The 15,370-nt window shown below is 34.4% G+C and overlaps 1 protein-coding gene across 1 annotated transcript in view; it reads right to left on the bottom strand.

Moving 5' to 3' along the window:
- The window catches only part of LOC116174192, a 42,096-nt gene extending 32,749 nt beyond the window's left edge, over positions 1 to 9,347 (bottom strand). Inside the window, exon 1 of the mRNA XM_031492066.1 lies at positions 9,306 to 9,347. The gene's annotated coding sequence lies outside the window, so the exon portion shown is untranslated. The remainder of the gene's footprint in view (positions 1 to 9,305) is intronic.
- Between the last annotated feature and the right edge of the window lie 6,023 nt (positions 9,348 to 15,370).

The raw sequence follows: 15,370 nt of genomic DNA, 5'->3' as shown, positions 1-15,370 counted from the left end.
AAGGTGGTCAATACTTTTAAATGCATTGTAAACAGAAGTAAATAATTAACCGTGGACTACTGATTTTCTGGTTTATGGAATATGGGTTGTTTTGCGCATCTAAATACAGTGAATGGTTATAGTACAGATTTTACGGTTGTTACAGATGAGTCTTTCACAAAAAAAATGAATTTGGACAGTCGCCGATATTTTCAGTTGGCTGTAACTTTGAGACCCGTTTTACCTTCCAGTTATTTAAAAGAGTATTCATCGCAAAATATTATAACAAATAGGACGTAACGTGGAGAAGAGGAGAACGTAAATTTGCTTTAAAAATTGCACTTGCAAACAAAATGGCCTGTAATACTTGGGTACAAGAAATTACGATACCCATAAACAATGTAATTTTATATCTTAATCTTTAAAGAAAGCAACACGAAGTGATTATTTCAAAATAACAAACTACCAAAAAACGAGGTAGGTATGTGTTGTTGCAATTTACTCTAATAAATCGCCGCAATATTGGCGTAACTTCTTATTATAAAACCGTTAAGGGATTTATACTTTGCTAGCATTTTGCGGCATTTTTCACGCACTGCTATTCTATAGTATTGTTTCCAGACGTTCTCTTAGTACCGGTTTCATTATTTCACTTATAAAGTGTACGACAATGAGGTGTCAAATTTTAATCTACGATTAGCTCGCGTGGACCGTGGGCCGTGTGAAACTCATTTATTGGGTTAAACATATTGCAAAACTCGCGTGAGCTAAACCTACTTGCACGTCATCAACCGTTTTTCTATCTTAATGTGCTCCTTTTTTCCGATAGGAGCGAGCACCGAAAACAGAATGGCGTCGCGAAAAGCTTACGTAACCATATTAGTATGGATATTTAAATTCTAGTTTTCGGCAACCATTTTCCATAATGTCGCACGAATTTATTATGAACATTAATAATTTTATTACAGTTATAACTAATATCATGAACCAATTATGGTTGCAACCTTGCTGGTTCTGCCCGTTCAGATTTTAATATATTTTAATATATTTGATTAAATTTGTGAGCATTTTTAAATGTATTAATGCTAAATTTATTAATATGATTATGCCATTTTATGACCGGACTTACATAACTTCGGTATTCATTTTACAGTTCAAAGGTTTTTTTTATTCATCATTTGTAGGCTAATTTGACTCATTTTTAAATTGTCCAATTTGTTCACAGCTGGTTACTCCATGGGTGCCAAAAGATATTTAAAAACATCTTAAAGTCTAATGTTTCCGTCTTGGTTTTTATATTTAAACGTAACTATTAGGAAGGTTAGTGAAATATTAGGTAAAAAGTTTGGTAATTAGAGAAAATATACTGTTAGCGTGTGTCATAAGTATTACTTCACGAGGACCCTTGCGCCAAATTGTGACCCACTTTGCCGGCCAAGAGCGAACTTAATTTTAATAGATAATTTAAATAAAAAGATAGTTATTTATAAGATTGTTATTTTCTATATACTTACAGCGTGGGCGTGCCCGCGTATAAAATTTACTAACCTGGTTAAATTGAGCTGTAAATTTATGGGCGTAAATCGAAATTTAAAGATAATCCACCTCAAAATCTCCATTAATTCTACTTATATCGCCCATGCCGTGCACAGTTGTAGACAAATTGGATAATTTGAACTTTTCTTCAAAGAAATATTTACTTATCAATTAATGGGATGCTTTTGTCCAACTGTTTTATGCTTCTAACGGTCGACGTAGACGGTCGGATAAGGTTACGCCATATTACTAAATTAAGATGGTTTCCCTAATAAGAAGTCCAGGATTAATCGCACAAATTTTGGAATAAATTGGGATTGTGACATGTGAAATAGTATATTAAGATACAAAGTGTATAATCAAGTCTTTAAAGCACGCGCAACGAGTTTAAGGGCACGACGCAAAGCGGAGTGCCTTTAACGTTGCAAGTGCTTTAAAGACCAATTATACACGTGTATCTTATAGTATTTTTTATTATACCTGCAGTATAATTTAAAAATAGGAAATACAATGAAATCATATTGACGTTATACTCGAATACATGTCTAATTAAGTGGGCTGGGTGTTCGTAATTTCACGATTGCCATGGAAATGTCACTTGACGTTTGCTTATAAAAATCATCGTCTTTGTGAATTAAACAATTTCCGTTGAAAAAGATAATACACCGTCCATTAAATCGATTGTTGTAAAATCTAAACAAACGTTTGTAGGTGTCAAATCCAACTCCAGTAAAGCCTATTATAAAGAATATGAAAAGTTGTTTCCATGGATGGATAGGAAGTTACTTACGAATACAGTCTTAAATGCATCCATAATGCTGGCATATATGAAGGAAATGTCAAAGGTATTTAAATCTTCTATATTTTGGTGCATTCATTCAAAACTTTAAAGCAATGCTGCGATTAAAAAGTGGAACAGATTTGGAAGCATACCCTAAATTACGCGCGTTTGTGAAAGCTTCAACCAAAGGATAGGTACAAAAGCCAAAGAAATGTTCTGCATTTACAGAAAGCGACCTAAGAGGATTTTTTATTTCATCCAGATGACAGTTTCAAAAGTCATACTTGAAGTATCGTTACTTAGCAACTTTAAAGCACGTGTGTTTTAATAGTTATTTGTGTACCAAGGCCGTAAAAGTGATCTTTTTTGGCCGAAGCTGTTGTTTGTGGCCGAGGCTGTAGCCGAGACCGCAATTCAGATGAGGCCTAAACAAATAACTTTTGGCCAAGGTGCACACAACATTTTTTAGGCGATCATCAAAAAAGAATTCAAAAATTTGCTCATAAACATATTTTTTCTGAAAATCATAGTTATCTTAGACAATTAAAAACAAAGCATTTCCTGTCATATGTAATTATAATTAGCATCTTTGCGTGTGTTTTGTGCTTATCAAAATGGGCGATAGCGACAGTTCAGATACCCTAAATGAAATTTTGGAAGATGCAAGCATTGCGACCCTAAGTCATATATGATATAAGAGCAGGCGTTTGAGAGTAAAAGTACAATCGCAACATCCTCCGTTGCACAAGATTTTAATAACGTCAAATGCAATAGGTCCTTCGTAACTGTGGCTTCCAAGACCTTATAGTTAACATGCTGTACAATTATTAGAAACCTGATTACCTACTTTGATGGCAGGTATAGGTTGCCACTTGTGTTTTCGGTTAATTGCTGGTGATTCTTCGTATAATAATGTAAGCAATAACATCTTCCTCATGTTTTGGTTCTACACTTCAAAAAGGTCTGCAAGCAGCAAAGATTGAAACGTCAAACTATAATTTTAAATGTGAACATTGTGATTATGCAAAATAGTGTGAAACATTCCTACAAGTCCGAAAATGAAAAAAACGCACGTGGATAGCCCAATCCTTGATAGGGCTAGACCAGATAGACGCTTTGTATCAAACAGATTACTGTTTCTCACACATCAGTTTCAAATATAGGTACAGTTTGACAGATGTGTACAATAAAGTAAAGTTTGACAGAAGCGTACAATAAAGTGAAACTTTATGGCCGCAAAAGCGACCACAAAATCACCGTTTTTGTGATGATAGCCTAAAAAGGCTCTTTTTCGCACGCATTTGAGTGTTTAAAACGGAGATTGTGATTCAGGTATAATAAAAAATAAATTAATCCATCCCGTTTGGCATCGTCGAAGTTTCTTCCTGCTTATATAAACTCAATTCTCTATAACTATATTCTTCATGAATATGAGCATTTGTACCTACTAAACCTTTAAACTATCGCTCCAGGTATTAGTTTCTTTCCTCTTTATTCAGAATAAAAGCATCGGGGACGGACGTTTTACTTCCGGACATGTAGGCACCTACATTTGTTCAAATTTTGCGCAATTGTTCCTAAAGCAATGCAATCGTATAAAGACTAAGCCAAATTTCTTCACAATAATGACCAAATGGAGAGTTCATTCAGTATATTCAGTGGGAAAATGGCACAATCACAGACGGAAATAAATTTTGTGGTCTTTCTCTTCTGGTGTAGAGAATTACGATACAAATTCCTGGCATTCTTTAATTTGGCAAATAATTTCATTAAAAAATGTTTTTAATTTTAACAATTTTGGAGAATTTTCCGAAAATTCCAAAGAATAAACTACATAAATTTTCATGAATACCCACCTAATATAACTCTTGGGCACTGAAAGAAAATCTGACATTGAGAACCCTATCCGGGTCGTATTTAAGCAGAATGCACATCCTGATGTCGCCACCCGCAAGAGATTCCGGTGTTCTGATTGGCTGGTACCTAATAACAATTTTTCGTCAAAGTGACTATTGCACCCCAATGAGAGCGCCGCAATCTCTTGCGAGTGCCGATAGAATGTGCCTTTTGCTTAAATGCATCGGGGTCGCACAATAGATTCGGGTAAAGACATAATCAACTGATTGCCAATGACGAAAATGTATTCCAAAACACATGAAGAACTAAAACAAATTCCCTAAAAGAAAGAATAGCTTTCAAAGCTTGCTTGAACATATTACCCCGCACGCAGACGGTTAACAATTAAAATAAATCTTAAAATTACTTACAATTTCTTCCGATATTCAGGCGCATTTAACTCACACAGCTTCTGAACTTCACTTATTCTTGATGACACTGAACTTGATAAACGATGACAAATTTTCGGTAGTTGTACGGACGGTAGAAACTTTTAATAAAAAGAGAACCTTAACAAAAGAGCTTGCTGTGCACTACTACTACACAACTGCTTGCCTTTTCAACTATAATACAGGGTCATTCTTGACGAGCGTCAGTTAGAAAGATATGGAAAACCTTTGAAAATGAAGATAAACTGATAAGTTCTTTAAGGGTTATGGCACATGATGAATTGAACTAAAATATGTTCAAGATGGCGCTACTTCCGGAAATACCGGAAGTAGCCATCAACTTTGTTATTTTAAATAGGGACAGGCTTCCTTTTTTGTATTTTTGTCTGTAACATACCGTTATTCCTGCAATTTTTATATTTTGCGAATTGTAGCCTCTGTGGGTCGCGCCTTGTCAGGGTATCTTTCGGAAAAAAGACGGCAAGTCCTGACCGCTATTCGATTACAATCAACGTGTATTAATATTAAATTAAAAAATCTTCATTAGTGTACCCCAACCGAGCCATTATTGACGAGAAGCATAAGTTCAAGCAGCGAAAATTTAACGTTTAAATATTATCATAATAAAAATAAAAGAATAACATCAAGCGACTTAATTTTTTTATGAATTTGCCACAAGAAGTAAGTAAAACATGGAATATCTCGGAAACCGTTTGAAACAGCTTTTGACATTTTGTATCAAATTAAAGGTCTGGGAAAAAGGAAAACAAGGGTGAAGAACAAAATGGGGGGTGCCGTTTGAAAAAATGGAGTTACGGATATTTAAAAGTTTAAAAGTTGAGAGCTTTGAAAAAGTGACGTAGTCTCACTTTTTTAGACTGTTACCATAAGAAAATTCGATCTTTCTTTAATAAATCACTGAAAATTGTGTTGCAATATCTCTCACCGTTTTCGAATAATAAATTTTTAAAATTACCCCTGCAATAATTCAATTTTTGACATAAAAAATGGAATATCGGCGAAGCCCTTGGAGCAAAGGGTCAACTATGGGGTATCGTTGTACTCCAAATTCGACGTAGAATCCGAAAATGTAGAAAAAATAGGAGTCCCTATTTAAAATAACAAAGTTGATTGCTACTTCCGGTATTTCTGGAAGTGGCGCCATCTTGAAAATATTTTAGTTCAATTCATCATGTGCCAAAACCCTTAAAGGGCTTATCAGTTTAGTTTCATTTTCAAAGGTTTTCCATATCATTCTAACTGACGCTCGTCAAGAATGACCCTGTAGACAAAATTTCTCCGTAATTGGACAATACGCGTTAACCTTTTCACACCCCTTTGGTTATCTTGCTTCTGCACAAATTTGTTATAAAAATGACGAACTGCGTCTTCAACCAAACAAGTAGGGCTGACTGCCGGAGATCTCGCGTAAACAAATTTATACGTTCTTTAATCGTCACGAAACAGCCTCGTTTTCCTGATAATAAACCCCTTATCGCAAACGACCAAAGGTATCTAACATTTTTTTTAAAATAACGTAAATTCGACCTGATGTAGGACCTTGCCTAAATTGCATAATTTACAAAAGCGATCAAATTACAACGAAAATTACGCATGTAACAAATTTCTAAGAGGAAAAGCAACCACTGAGTTACAGTGCTACACTTAAATCCCCATCAGACACTACCAAATAAAGCATGCAAATTGATAATCTATCTCTGCCTCTGCAAAAAAATTAAGCCTATGGTATAATAAGCAATTTCAAATTTATACAGGGTGAATGCTGCCAATTTTCTCCAACTTAAAAAAGATTTTAGACGAATTCCTCTTATCCACATTAATCTATTGTTGTGTATACTACGCCATGCGTACGTTTTATTTGGCTGCGACACTGCAGTAACTAGAACAACCTGTGACCATGTATGTGCATTTTAATTATTTTTATTGTTAAAAGTTGGTTGCAATTTGAGACTTGATACAAGATTCGATAATTCGAGGTCAATAAATTTTGTTTTGTATCACAATTATTAGTTGTTAATTTTGTTTAAATAATTATCTTGCGTTTTATTTATTTCTTCAACTTCATTGTGTTTAAAGATAAGATTTAAACATCTGGAAATAATTGTGTAGGTTTTGTAAAAGTTTATCTCTGCTCGTAAATAAGAAGTTTTGTTATCGCGGCGTAAGCTAATTAGTTTCAAGATAAGAAAACATAGATGCAGTTTATCGTTCAACGAGGCATTCGCTTGTTAAGGAAGGGGAGACGGAAGTTGAAAAGAAAGGAACATTGTTTTAAACAGCTGATGAATACGTAAAACAAGACTTTTTGATGGTTGGGATTTTTGGTGTATCAGCGGTAGTTGAGCGTTCAATATTCGTGAAAACAAATCGGAAGCGTGTAGTACGCTTACGAAAAAGTTTTACGGAATGGTGTAGTTCGAGCGTTTATCGCTTATGGGAAGCCTTTCTCAGTACCCGTTAATACCTAGAAGTTTTTCCATTATCAAAGAGCCAATTTTACATATTTTGCTTGTGTACTGTGGCGTAGTATGTGTATTCTGTGCATTCTTTTTTCTTTCTTTCAGATTAATTGATTGATTTTTACTAATAAATTTGCTTCATCTCTAATTGTCCTATGCTGTGACAATCGAGCCCAAATTTCGACTTAAATAAAAGTTCTCATGCTAATTTTTTCTGTTCGTACCACGGTTATGACAAGTGTCCAACTGTCCACAACATTAAATCAAAGGTGGATAATTTCGAAGCACACTCTTGAAAATTCAGTCCATGATTGAGGATCCAACTTCAATATCCAAATTTAAGCCACAAGACTTAAACTTTAACATTCGTGGTTTCACTAAGGATAAGAGACCTCCACTGTACAATAAGTGAGGAAAAGTGCTCTAATTGTTTTATCACAAAGCACGGCTCGCAAATTTTCTTCTAAAAATTTTCCCTTCCTTTCCCAACCAAACAACAGATGTTTCCAAATGATGCATTAAAAGTGGAATTTCTGCAGAATGTTTGTTTCCTTAAATTACATGCAGCTTGTCTGATTCGTAGTAACACTACGACGCTACGAGAAATAAACCTTCAATACGGTATGCTGCTGATGAGATGGCATTAGAAAATTGACATTTGGTACCACCCTTGCCTCCCTGCTATTGCGTTTTGAATCCCATCGAAAATACATGGTGAATTATAACCGACACATTGGCGAGAAAGGTTATGACAGAGAAAATTGTGTAGATTTGGTGACAAGCCATTTATGTAGATACACCCAATGGAAACGCACTGTAGAGCATACCAACAAAGTTATTTTAGATTGATCGTAGAGAGAAGTGAAGTTTAACCGAGAAGATGTAGCCCCTCTAATAATTAATTTGAAAGATGATTCAGATGATGATATTTTTGTAACTGATGATTCAGATTAATGTTTTCCGGATTATTCAGATATTAACCTCAAGAATTGAAGTCAACAAAATGGCTGGTAAAGGCACCTGAGTGTTTTAAAATTCATGCAGAGATCCGAAAGGAACGCGTCTCCTGTAAAAAAGCTGTGATTTGATTATTAAACTATTTTTTCTTTAATTTTTACGTGTCTACCTTGCTAGTAAAAGATCGCGACATAGACAACCTGGTTCAAATAAATACCGAGACATTTTCTTAGTCGTTGATGTAATGGGTATCCTACCCACAATGCACCACTGTCTGCATTGCTGCCTACATACGTATTCTCTTCCATTGTTCTAATAATCCTATGTAAACATACTTTGTAATGACGTCATAATACACCGATGAAGTGCGCGCAAACTAAGGGAAATCCTCTTATACAATGAAACCAAATCCGTATGGCCAGGGAAGCGATATAAAAACCTGCAGAAATAAAAATTGTTTACATAATTTACCGCATTAGTGCGTTTTAGGGTGAAAATAAGTGCAATGATCCTATTTGCTTAAAACATTCCTGAAACAGAATCTGTATAAGACATTACGCTGTTAAATGTTTTTAATAAGTACAAACAGAAACAGTACCTTTAATCCATTTATTGATTTTATTAATCAGAAACCTCGACACATCGATTAGACATAATGTGGAACACTAGACCCCTAAAACCCAAAACAAGAATCGGGGTAAATAATTCATCCAAGGACCTCAAATATACTTAAACAATTCTTCTACCTAACTAGACATCTACGTACTAAAGGCCTCATTGACTTCAAAGGGCTATATCAACCCTTCAGATAATTAAACATTCCATAGCAATTGTATGCATGGGAAAGAGCGATCTCATTTGCAAAAACATTTTTTTAATGCGAACAAAACTGTGAAAAAATCTGTGAGGGTATACCGAATTTATTTCTTACCTTCCACGTGTCCCAGTTTTTTATGTATTTTTGCATGATCCACAAAAATTTGTTGAATTCGTTAAACCGCTGAGATTGTAAGGTGTAGTTCATTCCAGTGGCGAGCTACTCAAGAACGTCCTATAAGTATATGCGGAGAATAGCGGCGACAAGATGAAAAATAATTACGTTGTAAAAGTAATGAAACGTTAACGCATTTAAGTTACCAGTTCATGTCTTGACCTATGACCTGCGCCGGTCACCTCATAAGACATGCATCTTAGTTAAAATGTCAAGCACAACTATATCATACCGAATACAAGAGTATCAGGTTACAACTTTATGATGTAATTATTTTATAAATTTTTAATGCTAACCGTCGAAAGGATCCGTTCCACTATCCAAAAATATCCATTTCGTCAAACTGTTACCAGAAGCTTTCACTGTACGCTAAAGCACAAATTATTCCACTGCTAAAACGGCGTTTTAGAGTAAATTTACATTGCGATTCCCGTTCTTGAATAAAATGTAGAAACGAGTAAGGTGATTTATGGCCGAAAGGTAAAAAATATAATAATAACTTGTCCCATAAGGATTGATTATGATAATGTTAAATTTTAGCAATATCTGAATGAAATTAGTGAAAATTTATCACCAACTTGAAGATTTATTAAGATATCTCAAGACTGTTCGGGATAGAAAGTCTTACATAACGCGAGCCTTGAAAGCATCAAATTGTAGCCCCACTGTTTAATAGTGGAACACAATAATTTAATATCTTATTTATTTATGCAAACGACCGTATTTGCACGAAACTACAAAACGTGCGTTACCTTCCTTGTTTGTATGATGATACCACACAACAAAGCACTTTCCAATTTTCGTAGCCACTTTGAACGATAATTAGTCAAGGGAAGCACAATAAATGGCATTATAATTCAAGGCCCATTATTCTAATTAATAGACATTACACGTTTAGTAATTATATCAGTTTGTAATATTGCATTATAGCCGCCCAATTAGTTCGCTGTATCATAACTCGTTCCGTTAAGAAGAGGGAATTCATGAATAATTAAAAGCAAACATATCAAGATATTACTTTAATAGTATACAACATGTCATTAATAAGCCGGCGATGATCTTAGATTTGAATTCTAAATAGGAAGACAATTATTTTTTGATATTTGCTAATTCACAGCGCGATTGTATAATTTATAAGTTAATTGGCCTGTTGAGGCGCTTTCCAAAAATTCACCCAATTTGGAAGTATGGTAATAGAACCCCCCGAACATAATTTTTATAAATGGATATCATTATGCAAGGAGAAAAGAGGTTGAATTTAGAGCAGTCAACGCTTTTCCCCCCTGTAAAAAAACACTATTTTAGTCACCGAAATCCAAATATAGGAAGACGGAAGACATAAGGCAGGACTTTTGAGGGTGTTAACGTTAGGCATCTCCTAGTAGTCCACATACTCCATACTCCACATACACCGTGTGAAAATAGAAAAATTATCAAATGACTTGCTGCTGTTTGGTAATATGGTTCTTGTGACAGGGATAATCGTTTGCCATTTTAGCCCCGATTCTTCTTTTGAAAATGATTCCATTACACAATGGGCCTTAAAGATTTTAAGCGTGGAGTGTTTTTATCCGAGACACTCAGACCCACTTTGTTCCTGTAGTGTACATATAGGTAGGACTACTATTATAAATTAAATCGTACGAGTAATTTTGAATTATTTAAGTTTAAAATTGCAAACCTGGATAAATTAAGTTCAATCGGTCTCATTTATAGAAAATCTAACGTACGGATTCAAGCAAATTTAAATTTTTGATAGAAATAGTAACGCGTAAACTGACGAACATATTGAATTTGGTTTGGATTTCAAGATTTATGTTTGGTTCACGAATTTAAATTTTATAGCATAATTTTAATAATCAATCAGCCAAATTCAAGGGTTCGTAATATTGTGGTACTTTTTCCTTCTTATGAAATTGTGAATTAAAAGGTGCGTATCTAAATATATTCATTATTTTAAATTTGAGAATGTAGGTTATTTAGAATTCAGATTCAGACCAGAGAACTTTAAATGTACGTTAATAAACCCACACACTACTAGCCAAAGGGCTAAAGCTTGTGTTTTCAACCACAAATTCGCGGGTGAAGTACCATTTTTTCCTTATAAAGAAGAAATAGATCTGACTATCGTTCTAAATCCTTATCACACTGTGGATGATTATACATTGCTATTGAGGACACTATCTGCGGTTGACTATCAGATCTTCATCTTAAGAGGTATAATTGGCGTTAGTTAGTAGACGGATTTTTCCAAAATATCGGTTTACCATTTTGGTTAAATGACTGAAAAATACTGTTAATGTAAAAATTACTAACTCATCGCAACTCTAAGAGACAGCAAGCGCAGAAAACCCGAACTACTATCAGAAATCTGACAACGTTGCTAACGCAGAACCCTATTGTGTCGTGTTGTATTAGGTTAAAATTGGAGATTTGAAAATGAGTAAAAATTGTGTTTATTGACACGCAAACTTTTATTTACCCAACTGCGTGCTAGTAATATTAGAAATAGCGAAAATAGTTCATCAAGTTACGAACACTATGCAATGTGCTAGTAAGTAGTATTTAAAAGTTGAAATTGAAAAAGCACTCACCTTCCTAGTGGACACTAGCATTAATGACTGCGAAAGTCCGTACGTTCTCGGCAATGAAATCTGAACTTACAAATGTATAAGTGCAATTAGCCCTACAATATTAATTATTAACAGGAACAGCGCAATGGAAAGCCATTAATTTACATTAAAGAATCTACGGACCCCCTCATTTAAAAGTAAAACCACTATAGAAATATACATAATTAATGAAATTACTGTCCTATTTTTATAAGTAGGTATATATTGGTGCTATAATTTAAAATCTTGAATGCTGAATTGGGATTTCTACCTTGCCTAGACAAAAAGAATAGGCAACAGCATCTTTGAATGACAACATTTAAACATTCATTGTTAACACAAAGAATCAAGTAAAATTAAATTATAAAAAATTATAAATCAAACTATACGTACTAATATTTTGCTTCAATAACTTGCTACCTATAATTTCTTACCTAGGATCGAACCAGGAAGAATTTTACACATTGCCATTGCCATAAGAATCCTACGCGCACGTCGCTATTGAGCCCTTCTGACCATTTCCCATACAGACCGCAAATAATACAACCTAAATTACGTTTAACATTACCCTAGAGATGAACGTAATAAAAGAGTGTTGTAGAATATATAAGGGAGCCTGGAGAACTGCCCAGTTTTGGAATACCCATTATCATAGCCCCCATGATACTGCTTAGAGTGCCTACTAGACGATACACGTTCTCGTGCATTACCAGTTTCAAAGGATTTTAATGAAAATACTACATAATTGCCGCAGATACCTGAAAGAAAACTAAAGGGATTAAGGGAAAACTATAGGACACGAAAAACTGCGTAGGCGAGAGATATAATCCTGTAAAATTGATAATACGGACGTATTGAAATAGGAATTATTCTCCCACGCGTTAAAAATTGTGTTACGCACTTTACGCAGTTTATTTATATGTCATTGGCAGATTTCCTCGCCATCCGAACGCGCCACTCGGCTATCTAATTAGTTCACGAAAATTGCGCCTTATTAATGAAATTGGCCATTTTTAACCATAAGCTCTGATTCGTTTGTATACACGAATTACGTAAGTGGTAGGAACATTCAATATAATCCCACGACCTTTTACTTTTGCATTTTCCTGGGATTCACTGTGAGACATCGTAATTGTAACTTTCGTTATTTAAGCCTTATTAGGACTGCTTTATCTAAAGACCACCAGACCGACACTAATAATTTCCTAAATCCAATAACAGACACGACGTATATAAAAATTAAAGATCGCCAACTTTATCCAGATCTATTACCCTAAAATTCTACATTTACTAAAATTTTGGGCTGATAAACGCCATAATGGAAACATCCTGTATACTTTCTTCTACCAAATACATAAAACAATCACACCCTATTAAATGGTTCCCGTTACAGATTAAGAACCAATCTTAGACCAATTTTTTTCCAAAATTCGATGTTATTTTATTCAAAGTAATGACCATTGTTAGGTACAATTTTTGTCCCATCTCTCGTGCAACTTGTGGATGTCTCGTCAAAGAAATTCTGAATTGGTCGAGTCAGTTTTCCACATTTTCGTAGGAAGTGAAGCGCTGTGTAATGGGATGAATTTTTTAGTTACGCATAATGCTTTTGGGCCTGGGACTAAAATCATAAAATATTGTAACCCACTGATTAACTTTACTGAACATAAATTGTTGTAAGTTTAAATTTAGAATAAAGAGAATGGACTTTGACCGGAGGAGAAGGTGGAAATAATATCAGCGGAAAGTTCAGTACGGGGTGCATGTTGTGATGAAGTGTTTATGATTTTTGTAGATTAACGTGCACCATTTATAAGTATTTTAGAAAGGTTGACTAGAACTAGTGTCGTTTAGGGCCAGAGTACCCAGAGTGTAAATCAAAGAGCAAGTACATATTAGATCTATTACCGGTTAATCGTATTACGCAGAGCGGGAGAAATTGCGTCATTATTTTCACTTCACGTGCAAATATTAAAGTGGAAAAATTACTAATAGTGACATCCTCGTAAACCGAAATTCTTAAGAGAGCTTACGAACTATCAAATTAAATTACGAACAGCCAAAGCAAGCGTTTTGTTTAATGGCTTTGTGTTTTGTTTTCCGCTGGCGTTTGTTTTTCCAAAATTTCCACCAAGGAACAGTGACGACTATTAAAATATCAATCGAGTAACTGGAGTACCTACACTTGGAAGAGGAGGGCGACAGAATTCCAACAAGCAGCAGTTGGCCATCACCGTCAACAATTGGTGTCACAGAAAATTTCCAAGGCACGACATCGACCGGGTTCAACCAACTCTCGCTGAATCAATAGACGCTATTCATAAGGTAAAAGCCAATCGTACTTTATATGAATTAAAAATATCAGCATCCGTATTTTTAAAACTAGCGACCAATCAGCACAAGAAACTCTGCGTTGTTGCATTAAAATTGAACATTTGTGAATTGGATATTGTTGCCAAATGTCAAAATAATAAAAAATAGGATCTAGACAATTGACACACCATGAACTTTTTGGTTCATATTAGTAGACCTATGTAAAACCAAATACCTTAATAATATATAAGGTAGTTGGTAAAGCTCCCGTAACCATTGAGTGATTATTCAATGCCGTAATCCTTACCTATTATCGGATTCTGACAGCAATTCAATTTTAATGTGTTCTATTTATTTTTACTTAGACTAAGACATAAGGTCCTCACAGAGCCCGCCGTATTGAAATGTTGTATTTTTCAAATAATTCATTAAACGAAACTTTTTTAAGTGTCAATTTAAGACAAATGTGACCAAAAGTTGACTTAACCAATTTCTTCAGAATGGGGATAGGTAAAGGAGGAGGAATTTTATGCTCACTTGAAACAACTAAGGTCGATTTCGAATGCAAAGAATAATTGATATCATGTTATTTTTTTTAATTTTATAATTAACGTTGAGCTTACCAAAGATAAATGGCTGGATCAATGCATCTAAATAGATTACTTACATTTAATGAACCTATTATTCCACATGCCTTGGTGTGTTAATAATAACTATTAACGGTACTAGCGACGTATCATTACCATTATGCACCTGCAATCGATATCAATATCTAAAAACCACCCAAAACAGACAAAAGGGACCTAATAACAAATTTATACTTTGTCAGTAACTAAAATGATCAACAGCTGCTGCTTATTGCTATAAAATGTAATGTCGTGGTCTCTATTCAGTCTACAGTCGATCCTTTTTATATGTAATCAATTAGAAGTACTTGACCCCTTACAATGCGGTAATTTAAATTTAATTAACGACCGCAGAGTTGCGAAGTCAACAATAACATTTTTTTTCTGAATCGACTTATGCTTATTTTAAATATCACCTGCCCCTTTATGTAGTTTTCTGTTAATTTATCTCTAAATAATAGACTTGTTCCATTCATTTTTATTACATTTTGTCTTGTTCTATTTTCAATAAGGGTATGCAAATGTTGCTTGTACAATAAGGTATATAAATTAACATTAATTGACGTTTTCTAACATTTAATTAAATTTCTAATGGCGTTGCCACCCCACTAAACAAAAACGCATTGTGTATAATTTAATAATTTGGTCACCTATTATTATAGGTGCGGGTCAGCTACGAATTGATTTATTCAGTCTGAGGATCGGACTTTTCTGTTCGAATGGGTCGAACCCAGTTACATGAAGATCATATAAATTGACTCTCAGTTTCTACACTAAATCTTAGAAATTGCTTAATTTTAACCAAAACAT

The sequence above is a fragment of the Photinus pyralis genome, unplaced genomic scaffold, assembly GCF_008802855.1.
Source record: "Photinus pyralis isolate 1611_PpyrPB1 unplaced genomic scaffold, Ppyr1.3 Ppyr1.4_LG6, whole genome shotgun sequence".
Taxonomy (NCBI): Eukaryota; Metazoa; Arthropoda; class Insecta; order Coleoptera; family Lampyridae; genus Photinus; species Photinus pyralis.
Note: the sequence above shows the minus strand (reverse complement) of the source record. Positions and strands in the feature narration are given on the sequence as shown.